This window comes from Ambystoma mexicanum, chromosome 11 (genome assembly GCF_040938575.1).
Source record: "Ambystoma mexicanum isolate Mex_15411 chromosome 11, UKY_AmexF1_1, whole genome shotgun sequence".
Lineage (NCBI taxonomy): Eukaryota > Metazoa > Chordata > Amphibia > Caudata > Ambystomatidae > Ambystoma > Ambystoma mexicanum.
Genome location: NC_090934.1, coordinates 1,216,066,006 through 1,216,086,619, shown reverse-complemented (window position 1 = coordinate 1,216,086,619; position 20,614 = coordinate 1,216,066,006).

Here is a 20,614-nt window from a genome sequence, read left to right as displayed (position 1 = left end):
CAAACTAGCCAGTCTGCTGCTCAACGAAGGACCCAGTTGGGGGATTGTGGTTGCATTTGTTGCGTTATGTGATGGAATGAGCCTGGGCAGTCATTGCTGCATTCCCTTCATGTATGCGCCTGGCCATGCGGTACTCAGCCCTGCTTACCATCCTTACATTCTCTTGCAGGCCTTACTGCATGGCCTGACGTGTTTCTTCAGAGCCCGACATGTACTGTGTCACCAGGGCCTGCATTGCCTGCTGTCGGCCTTCCATGCGTGTCAGTCGGCCCTCAATGTCCCTGATGTGCTGGGGACTATGTGCTGGGTGGGCAGGTGGGCTGTGAGGGCTTGCAGAGCTGAACAGAGCTTCATCGCTCTAGGTGTCAGGAGCAATGGCCTCCACTGTGCTGTGCGCACCTGAGCCACGTACAGGTGCACTACAGGTGATTGCCTGCCTGAGTGGTGTCGTTTCATACTCCTCTTGCTGGCTGTGGCCTGGGGAGTCTGCCTTCTCCTCCTCACTGTGAAGTGCGGATTGGGCCGCCTCACCCTGCTCACTCTGAACCGCTGATTGTGCCTCCTCGTGCTCACTGCCCACGGGGGATTCTTGCTCTTCCCCTTGAAGTGGATCCTGTGCCCCAGATATAGATTTTTGCCGGGGGCCTAGCGGGCAGGTGTGGATGTTGGTTGGGGGGCCTTGCTGCCAGGAGTGCATGTTGGTTGGGGGCCCTTGCTGCCAGGAGTGGATGTTGGTTGGGGGCCCTTGCTGCCAGGAGTGGAAGTTTGCTGGGGGGCTTTGCTAGAGGTAGATGGTGGCTGCTCGTGCTGCTGGCCAGCCTGTGTGTCCTCTTGGCAGGGGGGCTGTGCCATGGAAGGCATTACACGCTTCTGTCTCGCCATGGAGGTAGACGGCTCCTGGCTGGAGGCAGTGTCTTTGCTGTGGCACCGACGTGGAGCAGCTCTCTGGGGTGTAGGGGCGTTTTCACCCTCGCTGTCTGTTCCTGTGCCTGTGGGGGACAGTGAGGCAGGGCATTAGTCATGGGTGTACATACATCAAACATACATTGATGCTAGTACATTCGGACTCATGCACATTCTCACGGACATGTTGGAGGGCCTGGCATGGTGCACACAGGAATGGGGGGATGCAGTGTCGGCGCATCCTTCTGCTGCGCCCATGTTGTGCATGGTGTCTTTTGGGTGGCCTACAAGTGTGTGATGCTGTGCGTGTTGTGCCCATGCCACAGGGGCTGTTCGCCATGTGGTGTTTAATTGTGAAACTGATGTGTACCCATTCCGTACGTTGATGCATTCATGTTTACATTTACACAATGGGTGTGTCAGGTGCGCTACTGGTGGAGGTGATGTGTGCATCTTGTCATGAAATGGCACAGTGGTGAGGGCTGCAACTGTACAGTGATGTGCATGTGTGTGTGCGCATGCAGATGGTGCTTGTGTTGGCAATTTAGGGGTCATGTGTGGTCTGTCAGTGGGGTTTGTTGGATGTGTTTGTGGCAGGTACATTATATGTGGGTGCAAATGCAGCAGGAATTTGGTGCCACCTGCTTGGCATTTGGACTTCACCATTGGGGTTGGGGAGGAAGGTGTGTGGTGTGACTTTGGGATTACAGTAAGAGAGACTCACCATCATCATCAGTTGTTCCCACTCCCCACTCTGCATGTCCAACACCCTCAATGCCCTCCATGTTGATGACGGTGCTGCAGGTCTCCTCCCATGTTGCAAGCTTGATTGGGGATGGTGGTCTGCCTCCTATGGCCATCCCCGGGCTGTGCTCGGCAGACAGGAGGTTGCGGACCTGTAGATAGAGATTGTCCCACCGCTTGCGATAATCGTGGACACTCTGGGTTGTTGTCCCCATCTCTGAGACGTTGCGGGCCACCTCCTCTCACGCAGCTTTTTTCCTTAGCTGTGCAGCCCTCCTCAGGTCAGCATAGTACACAACGTCTGCATGTTTGACAAGTGTGTCTGCCACCATGTTTAGTTCAATGTCACTAAATCTGGGTTTCCGGCGGCGGACGGTGCCTTGCCTGTTTGACATATTGCTCAGGTTTCTTCCAACGTACTCAGTTCTCCTGTCCACCTACTATAGACTGAGGATTGCAATGGATTGTGTTTTTAAAGATGGCCACTGGAGCATTTCCCGATGACGTTGTCTCTGGTACTGTTATTACCAGCATCGTGGTACCGGTGATTACGGCATCGCCGATGCCATTGCCTGCGGCATCGAGGATGCCGGTATCGTGGCTTCGGGGGCTGTTACCGGCATGCCGGTGCTACCGTTACCGGCATGCCAGAATGCATGTGCACGCTGACTCAGAATCTACCGTAGTTTCCGGCAGCAGTTCTAGACAGACACGGTAGCACCGGCGTGCCGGTATCTTACGATTTTTATCAGCAAACTCGTAATGAGGCCCATTACCTCTAAAGTTAAAACAATCTTGTGTCCAGATAACAACAGCAACCAAAACTCTTCTGTTGCCAGCCATTTGAAATTGTTCAAAAAACGTAGTTCTAACTACAATGGTTTTTCGGCATTTTATCAGAATGTGGCAGGACATCTATACGATACCTAAATTATGCAGCATACATTTAGAGTTAGCAACAGGTTCTTTTTCATGCACTACTAACAGTAGGCAACAAATGTACGTGGAATTCGAGAAAGTGTTCTTCCTTTAGCATTTTTTGCCAGTTTGTGATGACATAGTGATTTCTTTTTCCAACAGATGTGTTACATAAATGGATTGTTTCATGTGTATTAAACACTTCACAGATCCAGACGTGGGATCTTAAAGACATGTTGATTTTCATAAAAAGCTTTTTAATCAGCATCCTCATTGCACAGGTTTTTCTTTGCTTAACATTTTGAATACAAATGAATACAAAATGAGTTTCATGCGACAGCGCAATAAAATCCTCAAGTATTTACATGAGTAGGAAAACTTGATGATGGGGTTCACATGCATTTCCATAATTTGCCAGGGAAAATGAAGGAAATTGGGTGTCAAAGAAAAAGATTTTAGAAATTCATGCAGCAGATCAGACATAGACTTGTAACAAAATACTGTTTAACTAGAAGAAGCTACCAAAACACTGAGCCTCATATGAGTTGGACAGTGTGGTAAAAAAGTGCAGTAATACGGTGGTAATATTCTATACTGCTGCAGTACACGAGTTTGGGAGTAAGATGGAGGAAAAACCTCTATCAAGAAGCTGTGTGTAATTCCTCTGCCTTACTGCCAAAATTCGGCCAAATGGGTAGAATTACAGCCGGCGGCAATACCGCTGGATTCCTATGGGGACTAACAATGCCTACCACCGCTTGTAATCTAGCGGTAATACTGCCAGACCAAGTGGCAGTAACAGTAATTCTGTTTGGTGGTATCTCAGTGGATTTACTGCTGAGATACCATCAAACTTGTATTGAAGCCTAGTGTTGCTTGAGGCTCACCATATGCAAATGGTGATAACAGAACAAATCCACTGTGAGCAGGACCACGCTGACGCAATGACCTTGTCAGTCTCGCAGCAGGAGGGGCAGACCACTGACAAGTGGGGAGGCTTGGAAATCCAGCAGATACCAGGCAGCAATCCTGCACCTGCTGCATGGTAGTGTGTGTACCCATTGGCTGTAGATTTCGAGAAAGCTAATTGCACTGCAATACAGTTTGGTGAAGCGGCCGCAAGCAGGAAGTCACCACTGGGCATCTGCCATTAGAAGTGTGACCCCAGTCAGCATCAGAAAGAATGAGGTTACCCTCTGACAGCTCCCATGAAACCCCAGAATAACTGTGGCAGTTCATCAGTAGCACTATGTGATGGCCTACAGCCCATCCGAACGGTGAGGTGCCAAGCCCATTAAAGGAAAGGACCACTCAACATGGCCACGCTGGAAAATGATGACAGAAACGGATTGAAGCACAGAAAAATGTTATATGTAAAAGAACATATGGTAAACTTGTAAATATAACTTCAGATGCTGCCCCTTTCATCTGTGCAGGCTGGGCCCTGGCCAGTGCAGCACAACCAGCGAACAGGCGGACAACAATGTTTGATGAAGCAATTGCCGCTTGGGCTGGCTGGTTGTGAACAATAGTTTGGGCCAAGTCCAGTTTTGAGCATAGGCTGTGTAAGCTTCCATCACTTTTAATGTTCCTATTTGCTTATTGACAGGCCCTGCTTCGTAAGACATTCTTTGATTAACGTATGACTTCTACATCAATTGGACACCTTGCTCTAAAGCCCCTTAGTTATATAGTCCCAACGCACAATTCTGGGCAAGAAACAGGTGGTTTTTCTCAAAACTAGAATTGTTTAAATATATGAATTAAAGGTGAAATCAAGGCAAAGGGGACCCCCAAATGTATGCAGGGGAAGTAACCACAATGTTACGCAATCACAGAGAGCTGGTCTACAAAAACGAAAATACCTGTCTGCATTTATCTCACTATTTCTCACAGACATGCATTATTTTCTATAATCAATTCGGTACTGAGGTCTGAATAATTAAAATTATCTAAATGTAACTCTGCCAGTTGCCGGACATGGTGATTAAATGTACTACACAGCAATCTAGATGACAGATGGGTCGTAATAGCAATAGAATTCTTCAAAACACTTTGGCTTTTCTAATATGCTATCATCTTTAAACTGCACATAAAGGTACAATTGCACATAATACTCCAGCAATGTCCTTTCCCCAAGTATAACCAACACATGCTGTTATAAGGGTTATCTATTCGATACCTATCCCCCTTGCCCCCTTTCGCTTGTAAATATGGTGCTGAGGTTTGCTAGTGTATGTGTCATTTAAAGTTATCTCATAGTGAATGACAACAGCCCCTGTAGGTTTCAGATTAAAGAAACTGTGATACCTATTTAGAATGCATACCATTTCTGCTCACCCACTCCGACCAATGCTTTTCAGGTTGCATTGAACAGGTGTAAGTACCCCATCCCTTTCTCTTAACATGTGAATATCACTGTGCAAATTCAGAATGATGGGCTGCATGGGATTTAAATTCACACCATTTTTATGAGAGTGGAAAGGAGACGATTAAACTCGCTCTTCTTTCCCATTCTTTATTAAACAGCTATGGTCTTCACAGAACATACACGATCAAGAAAAGTCTTCATTAGGCTGAATGCTCAGGAGTGCTATCTATATCATGGCAAGCACAACTCAGGAATGTATTTTAAGTTGATTTAATTGATATCACACTTAATTCTACTCTCAGTGAGGGTGCACTGTTTATGTCCCATTATAGTAACACCTGCCCAAACAACCCTCGTTCTGGGACTTAGCAGGACACTAGCATTGGAGAGAAAATGTAATTTGTTTTGGAGAAAATCTCATACTCACTTTTGAGAAGATGTGTTCAGTTTTAGGAGCAGCCTGGACACTTCCGATTGAAAATCTCCCAGTCATCCGGGGCCTTCCAGGTCTGCTTGCATGAATTTAGACCTGCCTGAGATTTCCTCTTTTCAGGTTCCTTTGTGGACAGAACTCATTCCCTGGAATAGGAATCTTCCTTTCTGCACCCCTTAAATAGGTCCCTCTCTGGTTCATCCATCCAAAATCATAATGCTAGTTGGTGTTCTTGCCTGCAGCTTTCCCAGTGTCCGAATCATATCCCCTCTCTACTCACACGTTTAAAAGTGTCAAATATTGCTATGCTTTGTTATACTTATGTCACACTATGTGAATGCTGCACAAACTAGGAAACCGGCTATTACCCCCAAAAGCAGAAGACATTCAAATAATGTGCACATGTACCAGTAGTCTGTTAAAAACAGTTTAATAATTCACTTATTAGAAAGAAATCTGTAGAACACATCTTTCAAATGGAAAACATAATACAAAGGTACCAACTATTTCAAAGTAGGTTTACATCATGCAAACAGTTACTTGAGCGAACAAGGTGAGAAAAAAAGAATGTTTACATTGTGGGGTTAGTACATCAAATATGTGTGAATAAAATGTTTAGATACCACACAAAATAAAATGTGCATGAAATATAGTGACAAATGGATCACATGTTCAACTTCTCATGTACAGGACATACACAATGATCTTATACGTAATACTTTTGCAGCCCTTCTATTGGGTAATGGGTGATGCAGCTCTTTCTTGTTTGGTGAGATTGTTGTGAAAACATTTTTTTCAACGCAACAGTTTTTTTTGTTTCACAGAGGATCATATTCTCAAACATGAAGATTTCTTCACTGGTCATGTCCGTGGTGGAAGAAAGGATGAAGGAGATTTCAAACCTGCTGCACTTTCTCCTATAGGTATTTCTTGTGAGGGATCACGGAAGAAATACTTTAGTTTGAGAACTCTAAAGAATGTTCTCAATTCTACCTCTGTCTGGAATGGGCCTGCTCATGTGCTTGGGACAAAACTGAGCCCTTCACTGAGAACGCTATTTTTATCATGAGACAATATGTTATTAGCAGGATTAAAAATGTTTGCTACCATTCTTGTTGCTGCCTCATGTTCCACTGCCTGGTTCTCATCCTGTATTGCCCTTGTTGTCTGTACCTGCCTCGTCTCCCTCTCCCCTGAAAAAGTTGTGTTGTTGGTTCTGCGGCCCTTCATTTGAAGTTGAGGGGCCTTCACTAGCTGCTTCAGAATCACTGCTGTTGGAAGTTTTCAATGTCTCGGAGAAAGTAACAAACTTCTTTTTATAGATGGAATTATTAAACCTACTTCTGTTGCTTGCATTTTTGTTCTGTTCCGGATAATAATCAGGAGCCAAATAGAAGTAGGTTTTTTTCTTCTTTGTAATATTCAGTCTTTTTCAACTTCCATATTATTTAACCAAGTGTAAATTGCTTGAATTTACATATTTTGTCATTTATTTTGTCTAGTTTGGTTTTAATATCTTGGATCACAGACCATGGGCCTCATTAGGACCCTGGTGGCCGCAGAATGTACGGTGCCGGTAAGGGACCGGCATGGTTCATTCCGGGCTGCCTCATTGTGAGGTCTGCTGCAGGTCCTGCTCAGGACGCCTTGCCAGACCAGGCATCCTTAGTGGGACCCGCTAGCAGACCAGGATGCTAAAACGGGCCCGTCATTAACAGGCCCATTGTTAGCATCCTCCCCATTCCCATTGAGCCCTATTGGGCTCAATGGGAATGGGGATTCATTTTTACCGGAGCCCAGAAAAGGGCAATTACCGGGTCTGCCAAGGTCGCCATGACAAGGTTATTGCCTGTTTCTGGGCGCCGGTAAAAAATCATTACCGGCGGCAGCCGTGCCCTTACTGCCAGGGTCGTAATGAGGCCCCATGTCTCTATTCTATTTTTCATTATGTCTAGATCATCTTTTTGTTTCATAGCCTATTCTATGGCCATCTCAATAATGAGAATGATCCAATCCCTTGAGCACTTATTGCCAACCCCACTGAAATTAAGTTTACATTTCGGTGAGAAATGTACATACTTCTGAGATCTGTGAAGGTTCTCATAACAAGATCAGTAGATATTAACTTCTATGAGTACATAGCTAGCATTGGCAGATATGCAGTTATAAATGATTAAGTTGACAACACACTCATAGGGTGTTATCTTTTTCCAAGTAGCCCTCTTGATTCAATTCAAAAAGAGAAGATTAGAAAATAATTCCTAAATACTTTGCAACAAGACAAAGGTCGGTCTTAGGTCACAACCTTCATCAGATAGACACTTGAAGTATTCTCAAGTAGTCAGATATTCATTTTTAGTTTAATTGTGTTTGTTTTTTGCTTTCTAGTTCCCCTTTGTAAGGAAAATGGGGTTGCCATATGTGTATCCACACCCAAAGAATGTTTGTGTCCTGATGAAAGCTCCCCTCAAACTTCTATAAGAACATCCCAGTATAGACATAGCTTGAATATTGTGCCAAAACACAGTGTGTCGACCCGCAGTCTGACTAAATACTGTTTGTGTGCTAGTGTGTTCCTTTGAGGATTAATATTTCTTTTCACAATGGTCCAGATCTCTGTACTCACCCATTTGAAGGGCTACAAAGTATTACATACATGGCCATTGTGTATGTCCAGTAAATGAGAAGTGGAACATGTGCTCTATTTGTCACTATATTTTGTGCACATCTTATTTCATCTGGTATCTAAAAATTGTATTCACACATATTTGGTGTACTTATCCCACAGTTTGAATATTGTTTTTTTCTCACCTTGTTCGCTCAAGTAACTGTTTGCATGGCGTAACCCTACTTTGAAATAGTTTGCACCTTTATATTAGGCTTTCCATTTGAATTATGTGTTCTGAAACATTTTTTTTTTTTTTAAGTGAATCATGAAACTATTTTTAACAGACTTCTGGTACATGCACATACGATTTGAATACCTTCTGCTTTTGGAGATTGTAACAAAATATCAGTGAATGTGTATAAAGGGTGGCGTGGCGTGTTTTCTAGTTTATGCAGCTTTACGTGTATCTTCCCCTGATGAGGCAACCCCTGGTTACCAAAAAAGTGGAAAGCACCCATAGAAACTTCACATTACACTATGTGAATGGCCATCCTTTCTATTGACCTGCCTCATAATCAGACACTCCTATTGAATACACACCCCAATCTTCATTGGATTATTATAATTTATATAATGATCGTCCATCTAATCGGGCGGTGGCACAGCAGTCATCATCAGAGATACGTTTATTTCATGTTCTTGCAATTCCTCACCTATTGATGATTGTTAATATACCCTTATTAAAATTGCTATGGATTGCAAGACTACAATCTGCTTTCTCACCATCTACACCTACCTACACCCACCTTACTCACCCACCTACACATATGCCAATGTTTGAACAACAGTTGTTTATGGTTCTGGGTGATTATATTAAATCATCCTCCTATGTAGTAATTTTTGGTGATTTCAATTGCTGGGCGCATAGCGCAGATGATCATGAAACAACCAATCTGATTCTATCGTTGGAGGCTTATGGCCCGTATCAATATATTAAGACCCCTGCTCATAGAGAAGGGCATATTTTCGACTGGGTGCTCTCCCATCATTTATTTTTGAATAACTTTGAAGTCTTTACATGTCCTTGGTCAGATCACTGCCTCATTTCTTTCTGGATGGATCTCTGGCTAAAGTTAACAGGTTGATCTCCAATCCTCGTGTTAAACAGACGAATAAGAACAACCATAAGATTACACCTACGGCTTTCTATGAACTTGCCTAATCTATGTTAGTGAACCGGATGCTTTCAGGTTTTACAAATACTTTGGTTGGCCAATATAAAGCCATTATTTCATCTATCATTGATACTCTTGCCCCTCTTCTGTTATACTAGTAAAGACTGAAACACTCAATAAAACATGGTTTTCAGATTAAATACTTGGCCTTAGAACATTAAAAAGGAAAAAAGAGCAGGCCTGGCATAAAAATTCCTCTGAGGACAATTTTGTCTCATACCGTAAATCAACTTCCGACTATAAAACTGCCATGCTGGCAGCAAAACATTACTTCTAAAATGGTCGAATCAATGATGTCAAGTCCTCTCAAAGAGAACCTTTTATTATTCTTAAGGAAATTGAGGGGAAGGACAATTTTTTTCCTGCTGTCACCAAGAGTGGTGCCTCGATATTCAACAAGGCTTCAATGCTAAGCTGAATCATCATCACAACAAAATAGTTTCACTACAAGCAAAGCTAACTTCTCCTACGAGTAATACATCTGATAATGTTCTCGGACTGTGTCCCACTAACACTACCATCCCTATTTTTCATTTTAAAGAAGTATCTGAAGCTGAGCTGTCTGACATTGTTCAGCACCTTAAGCCATCGTCCTGCCCTGATGACATCTGCCCCCCCCCGCTAAGATTAAGGATGTCTTTATTTGTCTGGCCCCTCTTGTTGCTAAATTGATTAATTAATCTTTTGCTAGTGCTAATGTTCCTGATTCTTAAAAATGTTTGGCTCGCTCCTGTTTTGAAAAAGGCCATTCTCGACCCAGCCTCTATGGATAATTATCGCCCAATTACCAATGTCACTTTTCTGTTGAACATTTTAGACAGGGCTGCCTACACACCATTACACCAACATATTGAAAGCAATCACTTATTGGGTTCCGTGCAATCAGTTTTTCATGCTCTCCATGGCACTGAGACTGCCTTGGTCAATTTAAAAGCCAATTTATGTCACATTGTTGACTCGGGACAGGTTGCTCTTTTGATGCTCCTGGATCTCTCTGCGGCTTTCGATCTTGTTGATCACTCACTGCTGTTGGAGAGACTAGGAACCATTGCAAACTGTTCAAATAATGCTCAGTGCTGGCTGTACTAATGTTTGGGTCCTAGAGCAGCCTTTGTCTCTTCTGGGGGCTTTAAATCTCCCGCTTAATTTCTTAGATGTGGTGTTCCGCAGGGAGCTTGCCTCTCTCACACTCTTTTAAACCTATTCACACGCCCTTTCTTTGATCTTTTCGATAGCATTGGCGTAAGTTACACTAACTACGCCAATGATACTTAGGTGTTGATCAAACCGACTGGCAACTATTACCAAGATCTTATAAAAATACCCTCCATCTATGCTACTATCGAAGGTTGGATGATTAAGAGCTCCCTTGCCCTGAATGGTAATAAAACTGAGTTCATGCTCGTCAGTACCTCTCAGCGCCCTTGTAAACTGGAATCCAGATACGCTGCTTTTGTCATCTCTGCAGTGTCTATTAAGACCATTCCATTGGTGTATACCTCGATTCTAGCCTTAATATAAAAAAACATGTTAGTCAACTGAAGGCCTCTTGTGCTTATGCAACATGTCTTATTAGACAAATCAAACCATTTTGTCTGATTCTGACACTGCAGCCCTTGCTGTTGCTTTGGTGAACTCTAAACCTGATTGCGGAAACAGCCTTCTGGCAGGCACCTCACAGTATAACCTGGTCTGCTTACAGCTGGCACAAAATAATGCTGTCTTAGCATTGTTTGATCTGTCTAGAAGGAATCTCTGAAGCACGTAACTCTCTGCATTGGCTTCCTATCGCTCACCTTTAAGTGCTTTACGGATAAGGCACCATTTTACCTGAAGGCAAGGATCAAGCATTCTCGTACTTCCCACTCACTTCGGACCAGTAATCTCAACAAACTTGAGCAGCCACGTTACAGGCTCAGGAGACTTTTGTTTTGACATCGTTGCTCCAAGCCTCTGGAACTCTGGAACTCTCTCCCGCTCTCTCCTCGTCTTTGCTCAGTTTCTTCATTTTAAGAAATCTCTCAAAGCATTTCTTTTTAACTCTGATGATTAAACCTTTTTAGTGATTCCGGAATCCTCTGCTGGCTTCTTTGTGGCTTCTCTTCCCTTTCGTTTCTTCTTACTTGCTGCGCACTGAGGCCTTTGGGCGAGTTGCGCCTTATACAAGTTGATTAACATTAACATTTACATTGTGACCAGAAAAAGGTGGGGTTCCAATCTGCTCTTAATATTCTTGACTGCAAAATGGCTTTTGTGCTATAACTACATTAATATACTGATTACTGCACTTCCCTTTCCGAGATGCACATCTGAATAAGCAGCATGAATTTGTGCTGTACATTGTCATAGTATATAATTAATAATGTTATTGTTTATTAAAAATCATAGCAAATGTGAATTTGGTGTCAAGAGGAGAGTCTTCGCTCTGAAATGTCCCCACTCTCATGTTCGTACCTGTATGGTTCCAAAGTTATGAACCGAAATTGTTTACAAATGAGACATGTGATTGTAAATGTGAATTCACTTGGAAATGATGCAGGGTTCCCTATTGCTTTCCAGCCTTGATTTCATTTCTAGGGTAATGAAACTCATGATGATAGCAGGTCTCTCAGCCAATAATTGATTCAGGTCCTGTGACAGGACCCTTGTTCTCATTCGTTTAGAACAACCATGTGTTCTACCTGATGGAACACAGAGTTGAAAGGTGAACACTCCAAGCGCCATAATGTATTCTTTGAAGTTTGACCAGGGAAATGACGCTCTGTCCACTTCAGACCATAATCTCTGTGGACACCACAAATTCAATTTTGGCTCATGTTTTAATGTTTATTTATAGAAGATCTTAAACTGACTTGCAAAGGAGGGTGTTGTTAATTATTCTGAAGGCCTGTTCACAAGGCCATTTGCCATGAGAATGTAATGGATTCTTCATGATTAAAGCACACAATACATCTTTCCATACTGGAATGCCCAGCTAGTCCCATAGGAGTCTTAACATTTCCTGCACATAGAAAGCTGCAAGCAAGGCTGAAATTGAGTGAGTTCATCAATGATTTTACTGGAACACTATATGGCATTGCCCCAAAACAACTCATGTCATCGTATGTTTCTGAAAGGTCTACTCACATCTCTTCTAATGACAAAATGTGAACCAATACAAAACACTACACAGTGTCATGCACATAAAAAGGTTTTTGTAACTCTGAAAACAACCAAATTTGGCAAATGAAATGAAACATTGTTTAAATAGATTTTCTCTGGTATGAAGTTTAGAATCTGCATTTAGGTAATTTCTACTTGTACAGTAAAGAGGCACTTCTTTGAAAACACTGAATCATCCTATACATTCACAGGATGATATTGCTTGACTTTTTTTCAATCTAATGTTTATTTTTGTAACACAGGCTGTGTTCTTCTTTTACCTGAATTACATTTCTGGCACACTTGGGCCATGGCATTTTTGAATGTGCAGTTAATTTGCGACAGGCACAGTTCTCTATGAATGAAAGTGTTTTCCTTGTGCCGGTAGTAAGGCTGCCGGCATCGTTGTTTCCAGACCGGCACAGTACGGGTTTGCCTGCCGGAGCCGCTGTGCCCAACAGGGCAGGCCCTGCCAGAAACAGTGGCTACCGTAGGCAAGCCATAATGGAAGCACCAGAACTTTTATTAACAATGTCGGTGCTTCCGTGGTCCCCACTCCAATCAGACTCTATGGGAATGGGGATTAACAGAATCACCAGCGCCTGACTTCCCGGCCACCGGGATTGTAATACCCCGGTATTAGCAGCAAGCCAGGCACCAGTAATTATTTTGGGGTCTATCGGCAACCCGCCGGTATCACCGGCAGGGTTACCGCTAGACCCGTAATGAGGCCCATTGGTATTATGGGAACTGGTTGATAGGGTTGTGATTATATGGACCTTGGAGGACATCGGTCACACTGGTGCTTAATCCTGTAACCTGAAAGTTACTCACACAGCGCTTGGGAGAGCATAACTCCCTGAGCTGCATTACCAATGAGAAGCTAGATGGTGATGGCAATTCAAACTGTTCTGTGCTTCATTGGGAAGCTAAGTAGTTAAACGGGGGCACCCCAGGGGAAATCACCCTGTGGTCTAGGTAATGTAGTATTTAGTAAGAATTCTCCCTTGCATACAAACTGAGTGGCATCATGTTAATATAGGGAGGCTTCATTTGTAAGATTGGCCAATGTATAGAAACTGAAAACGTTATGAGTTACAGGCCATGAAATGCAAATGAAAACAAGGGTCTTCAGACATGGGGAAAAACAACAAGATAGATCCACCTCAGCATCAAGCTCATGGTTACTCTTTATGCGATGCTCTAGATGTTCTGGAGTACAACCCCCATGATTACCACCACCCACTATGCTGACTAGCGACTGGGGATCATGTCAGGAACATGCCATCTCTTCCCAGGTGTTTTTGGACTACAACTCCCATCAACCGTAGCTACCATGCTCATGTTGCCAGGCATCCCAATAAGAAGGGCATTAGGTTGAGAAATAAGCCTCAATGATGATAGCTGTATATTTTAAGGTCACAAAGCAGTAAACAGGCACACAATTAACTTGACACTCTCACTCTTGGTGATGGTGTAGGAGACTGAATTTGTGAATGTAACAGTTTCAGCTACTGGCTCCAGAATAGGCCTCAATAGACAGTAAGCAGATATATTAATGGACCAATGTGTTGCATTAACAGTTGTGGTGCACTGTGGCTTCAAGCTTCTACCTGCCCTGCAGAGAAGGAGAGGGTACAGCCAGAGAAACATAGCACGGAATGAAACCGAGCTAGCCCAGAGACAAGTGTGTTAGAAACGGTAGCAACTTTACTTTCCAGTGGGACACAGATCAATACTGTATGCCAAACACATGAGTGCCCTGCGACCTACTGTACCCAATGGAGACAGAGGGTAGCTACATGTCCCTGTGTTATAGTGAGTAGGTTTGGGGGGGCAGCTGCTAGAGCTTTCCAAATGAAGCCCAGTCGAGAAATGTAAAAAAGGAGCACAGTGGAAATTCCAATGCCAGGAAGAAAGCTAGGAATAGGTACTGTAGAACGAGGACGCCCACACGCTTATTATTATTTTTATTATTATTATTATTATTATTATTATTATTATTAAGCGTGGTCCTAGCTTCAAGAAGCAACGGGGCACTTTACAGAGGTGTAAACCATTACAGATACATAACAGAGCGCTGTTCAGTGGTAGCAACCGAAAATATACACAGCGGGGTAGGATACAGATGGGGGACAGAGGAGGGGTACAGCTGTACCGGGTGGCGGGGAGGAGCAGGGCAAGCGGCGTCTAGCAAATCAGGTGTTGAGGAGGAGAGACTCCCTGTAGAGGTGGGTCTTGAATTATTTCCTGAATTGTAGGAGCGTGGGGTTGAGTCATCGTCCATATCCCTGAGAGTCACATTATGTGCAAGTGCCACAGTCAGACACCCCTTACTATTCATGAAGACAGGGTCATTGTTTTAGGAAATACTACCCTCACCTATTCCAAGACTTACAGAGGTCATTGTCAATCAGAACTTGCAGTTGAATCAGGATCAGAGTATTGGTGACCAAGCAGGTCCCTGTTCCCATTCTCCTGTTGCGGATTATGAATTTATTCTATTTTATTATATTTATATTTTATATATTTTTAATGTGCCAGAAGCCTGCAGGCATCAGGGCGCACGTGCTCCGAGGTAGATGGAGGCTTTACTCCATTGGAGATTGTGAGGGACGTGAAACACCTGAATGAAAAGCTGCCTTCCACAAAATGGCTTCCAGAGTAAAGAGTCCGTAGCAGCTATGTTATGTGCCACTTGAGAGAGAAGGTAGGGAGAAACCCAATTTCCTTGTATCTTTGCAATGATCCAACCAGTCCTCAGAGCACCATCATTGCCCTTGCTGGCCATATTTCCAGGATACACAGATTTTACCTATCAGACACTCGTGTTCATCATGGTTGATCAAAAAGTGGGGTTCATCTGATAACGTCTTCGGAAGGTGTTATTTTCTCTTGCACACCACCAGCGGTTCCAGTATCCCGAAGTCAGAGCATTTGACATCAGTCTGAAGGGGTGTTAGTGCAGTCCAACTGTTGACTAACGCACACAGGGTATGGCCAGGAACATTCAAGACCTGACTCACTAGCCCGAAAAAATTGGGAAAGTTGCTTCCCTTTGTCATTGTATGTTTCAATACTACTTTGCTCAAAGATTTTTCCAGGTGCCACCAGAGGAATTTGTGAGATGTCCAGTATATCATCAACGTGCGCATGAATTAGCAAGCATGATCGGAGGATCTTAACGTTAAAACAGCCATTAGTCACTGCTACACAGCCAAGCCTTGTGAGGAAACCTTAGAGGGTACGGTAGGATAGTAAAAGGCAGGCATGTGCATCTGGGGTGGACAAGCAAGTGCAAAGATCCCAGGGTTAGGAGAAAAACCTCCTTTCATTGGGGCCACCTCCCCAATGAGACAACCACATGGTCCATCACTAGTACTCATGAGTTATGTTCACAACATGCTCTCCATACATGCTCATAACACACTGTACATACCCATGTGACTCAGGCACATGGCTTTATTACAGTGCTGACTCACCTGCCTGACAACCTAGACACCAGGCGTCCAAGGGCTGGAGTGAAGACCTCATCCTAGCCAATTGGCTAAAAGTAGATGTGCATGCTCTTATAGAACAGACATTACACTTAATCTTGGCCAAAAGACAAAGGAGTGATCAATGGCATAACAGATATTGCAGCCATTCCTTCTTCAGATATTTTTAGACTGTCCAAATCAATACACATGATTCAATGATAAAAATATTTCAATGTTAGGGTGAGTGCTTGTGAAAAACGAAATGAGTACCAAGTACTGTGTGCACTATGTACTTTGTGATTCAAGCATGCAACCATTTAATCCCAGACATATTTGTCAAATATGGATCAGTGGTCATTCTTGTGTTCCCAAAATGCTCTTTGATTTTATGCAAAGCAACTAACAACCCTCACTGCTGTTATTTGCCCGTTCCCCTTTTTCATACGGGTATTTAAAAAAAAAAGTACAATCCAAGTGTACAATGCTGTCTTTCTGGGAATGCTAACCTATCAGAAAATAATGTATATGTTATGTTATTGTGAATTTGTATAGCACCTTATATACCATTGGTATTATCTCAAAGCGTTGTGGGATGAATGCCCTTGGGGACCATAGTCCAGGTCAGTGGATAGAGTAGGGTAATTTAGAGTGCTTGGGTGCACTCGGTTTATGTTCAGCCGCTGCAGTTTGGGCAGAGGTAGTCGTATTCTAATGCTAGGTGCAGTGCAGTGATTGTGGGAGATCAGTGGAATGTGTGCAGCAAGGTAGTTGGTCTCCGAGTCTGCATTCTGGCAGCCATGGGGCCTGTGTAAGAGATTATGTGTGCAGCTAGGCTGATTTTTCTGCGAGGAATAACTGCGTTCTAACAGACTGTTGAGGTGTCTAAGGAGTGGTGTTGGTATGTGTGCAGCTAGGCAGAAATTGATCGAGGGGTATAGCTGTGTTCGATTGTTGGTGTAAAGTGGAGAGTGAGTATATTGGTAGGAGTGAGCATCTGTGCTTACTGGTAGAAGGCTCCTGTTCCTGGTTACTTTCCGGAACCCGATGAGCTGGCCGTGTCTGCCCTGATGGTTCGTGGTAGTGGATCTCCGTGAGAGATTCTCTGGCTGGTGCGGAGTATGTTGTGTTTGCCCGGTTGGAGGGTTTTTGTTTCTGAGGCTCTTTTGTAGGTGTCAGAGGGTCCATTTTCCGGGTCCATGGTCATAGTTTATGGCCGGTGGTAGGGAAATTCCTGACATGTTTGAGGTTACAAGTGTGGAATTATATCACAACAACATTGTCCCATAGAGAACACGGGTCCTAGAGAACCGATTGGCTGGAGGCCGTAGTGCAGAATTCTCAGGAGAGTCCAACCAAGCATAGTTTCTATAGCGCCTCGGGTGAGGCCATTCTTAGCATTATTCCTTGGTAGGCCACAGTTGCCTGACTTCAGCATATATCGCCTTGTAGGTGAGATAGGTGACATGATATGGCCCAATCGTTATGTTTGAAACATAAGTGCTATGAGGCTCTACAGTAGTAGCCCTGTGGGTTGATTCCCAGATAGTTAGAGCTTGACACAAGGTTAACAGGAAACCAGGCAAAAATAGTTGTCTGACAGCTTTTGATAATGTGCCTTTCTCAGTAAGACACATGCATCTTTCTTATTATTACTAAAATATATACTGGAAATGATTATTAGAAATTAATATTGTCAAATTTCAAAACAGTACGTTTTCAATGTTAGTACAATTAAATTGTTTTTTTTAATAAAGGCATTTGCACAAAAAAAAGAAATCTTGCTGCTGCCCCACCCCACCCCAAAAATATTGTTGCTCATTCTGAGTTGGCCGGTGTATGGTAAAGTGCTGGTAATAAAGTTTACCAGGACTTTTACCAGACCGGCCAAGCACGAGTGTTCCAGAACACAGTTGCCGGAATTACTGGTGCCAGTATCGGCGCATCTGGAATTATCGGTGTTAGTACTACTAGAACTGAAAATACCAGATGGTCCTGAAACCAGCGTCAGTAATACCAGCACAATGGTATCACCAGCATATCCTGAGCTTGGATTTGCAAGTAAAAGCAGCTGATATTTGCTGGTATTACCGGCAAAAGCAAGGGGGACATACCCCTATCTGAAAGCAGTCAGTAAAAGCAACCAGATGTGGGAAATTGAGCCATACGTGCACCCAATGCACCCAGGTGCACCCAGTTCATCCTGGAAAAAGGTCATACATTTCCCCAACACACAACCCTACACCACCATGCTGTCACTGATCACAGTCAACATTGACATGAAGCTGATCCATGCCAACATAAAGCTGCGGGGGCTGGAGGACCACGAGGGGAAACAAGAGGCAGTGGAGAGGAGGAGGATAAGGAGGGGGAAGATTGCATACCCCATGTAAGGACCACACCATGGACACTTACGGACACGCAAATCCTCACCCTGTGCCTCCTTGACAGGGAATACATTGCAGATCTCCTCAACCTGATCCAGGAAGACATAGGGAACAGGATCGGCATCAGGACATCCATACCACCATTGTTAAAGCTGGTGTTGGTTCTGCACTTCCTTGCCACAGGCATGTTTCAGCTGGGTCAGGTGCTGGACACACTCATGCGGCATATGAAACAGCTCATTGCACTCCAAACCAACCTGGCACAGGTGAACGCAGTGAAGGCATGATTCTATGCCATTGCATGCAAGCCCAATCTGGTGGCAGCCCTGGTTTGCATGCATGAAGAGTTTGTGGCACCTCAGACCTTGGAGGAAGTCTACAGGAACCAGAAGCAGTCCCATTCACTTAATGCCCAGATCACCTGTGATGCTGACCTCATGATTACCCACTGCTGTGCCCGGTTCCCAGGATCAATCCATGATGCCATGGTCCTGCAGAACAGCATGCTGCCAGCGTACATGGAGGAGCATAGTGGGTAACGGACCTGGGCATTGGGCGAGTACATGTTCCATTACACTAACCATGATGTACAAGTGACATGCAATGGGTGGAGGTGGGAGGTTACCCACACATTAAGATTGCATGCCCTAACAAGGCCATATACATGCAGGACTCACGCCTACACCCAACACATGACATGCTGCAACTCACCAGAGTAGGACATGACTCACGATGCAGCAGTATATGGCCAATACATGGTGCCCCAACTGGCCAGCCACACATACTGGACCAGAGGTACCAGAATGCAACATCACACATTGCACTACATGCATGCTCTGCAAGGGTGGGGTATGGTCCATCTAGCGGTGTCCAAAGTATGTCCAGGGGGGTGCCTCAAGAGCCATGGAAGAGGTGCTAAGATGATAGATGGCAACATACCCAATGACCAAGGCTACTATCCATGCAAAGTCAAACAACACATTACAAAATATATAGAAGGATAATAGTCGCTACTACAGCACCCTAGACATATGAACAGTCTGCCCAGCTCCAGACACCCTTGCTGCAAGCTGAGGGGAGTAGGGAATAACCAGGGGTAGGGACCACCAACACCAATTGAGCTCATGGGGTGTCTGCCATATCAATACCTGAAGAACGTTGCCATACATGTAATGACATCCTGATAAACTGCAACTGAGGACATTACACTGGAATTTGACATTGCATGTAATAAAGGCACAATGCATTTGAAACCATCAACTCATCCACACAGATTACCTGCATGTGTAACCCAGACCCCCTTCAGGAACCATGCATGGGAGCAATGCACCGCCCCAAACCACACAACATGGCATGTTGCCCTGTCAATCACCGAACATGGAAGCTACGAGGTTCAGCGGTGAGCTGTGTGCAAAATGTACCATGACAGATCGAACAACCCCCTGAGGCCACCAAATTTCACTAACCTTGCACCTTTGTGAATTGAATATTAACTGTACACATTAAACACTTTTATTCGATAAGAAATGTCCCCTCATTGCTATAAGTGAATCTTTTCGAATCTAGCAACGTGCAACATGAAACTAACATACCAACATTAGCATTGCCCCTTCCCAAACACCCACCCTCAGAACACCCTCGCCACATACCCACCACAGAATACCCTCAGAACACCCTCCATACACCCACCCTCAGAACACCCTTCCCACACAGCTACCCTAAAAATCGCCCTGCATTGTCAGTGTCCTATCCTTGGCCTCTTGTACTTGGGGCCTGCTCCTGCTCCCAAGTGGTGAGGTGGTGCAGTGAATGGCGCCTTGGGTGCTTGATAGAGAGCTCTCAGTGGGTGTGTCAGAAGTGGATGGCTCAGACCCCTGGGTACAGGTGTGTTGGAAGGTCAGCTGAATTGCCTAGTTCAGCGACTCTGTTGAGGTCAAGGAAGAATCTGTGTGCTCAGGAACATTTTGACTCAGTGTTACCATGGCTGCGGTGGCATGGCCCAGTGAGTGTGCAATCCTGTGGCTGCTTCCCTGCAGACAGTCCCTCATCACCTGCATTTCCTACAGCTGCTGGCCCACCAGTGTCTGTTTGTACACCAGTTGCCTCTCAATGGTATCCAGCCTTGCGCGTATTGTGCACAAGTTGGACTCAGGCAATGGTGGTGGGCTACACGGCCATTGTGGCTGGACTTGGCTGAATCTTGGCGTTGCGTCACCACCATCCTCCTCCTCCTCTTGCCCTTCAGTGGTAGGGACATGGGTCTTGCCGCACAGTGCCAGGGGCTGCTCTCTCTCTCTCTCTATCTCTCACTCTCTCTCTCTCTCTCCCTCCATGTGGGTGAGCTTTGCGTTATCAGATGCACATTTTCTAAAGCCACCACAAATATCAGCGTGCGGGT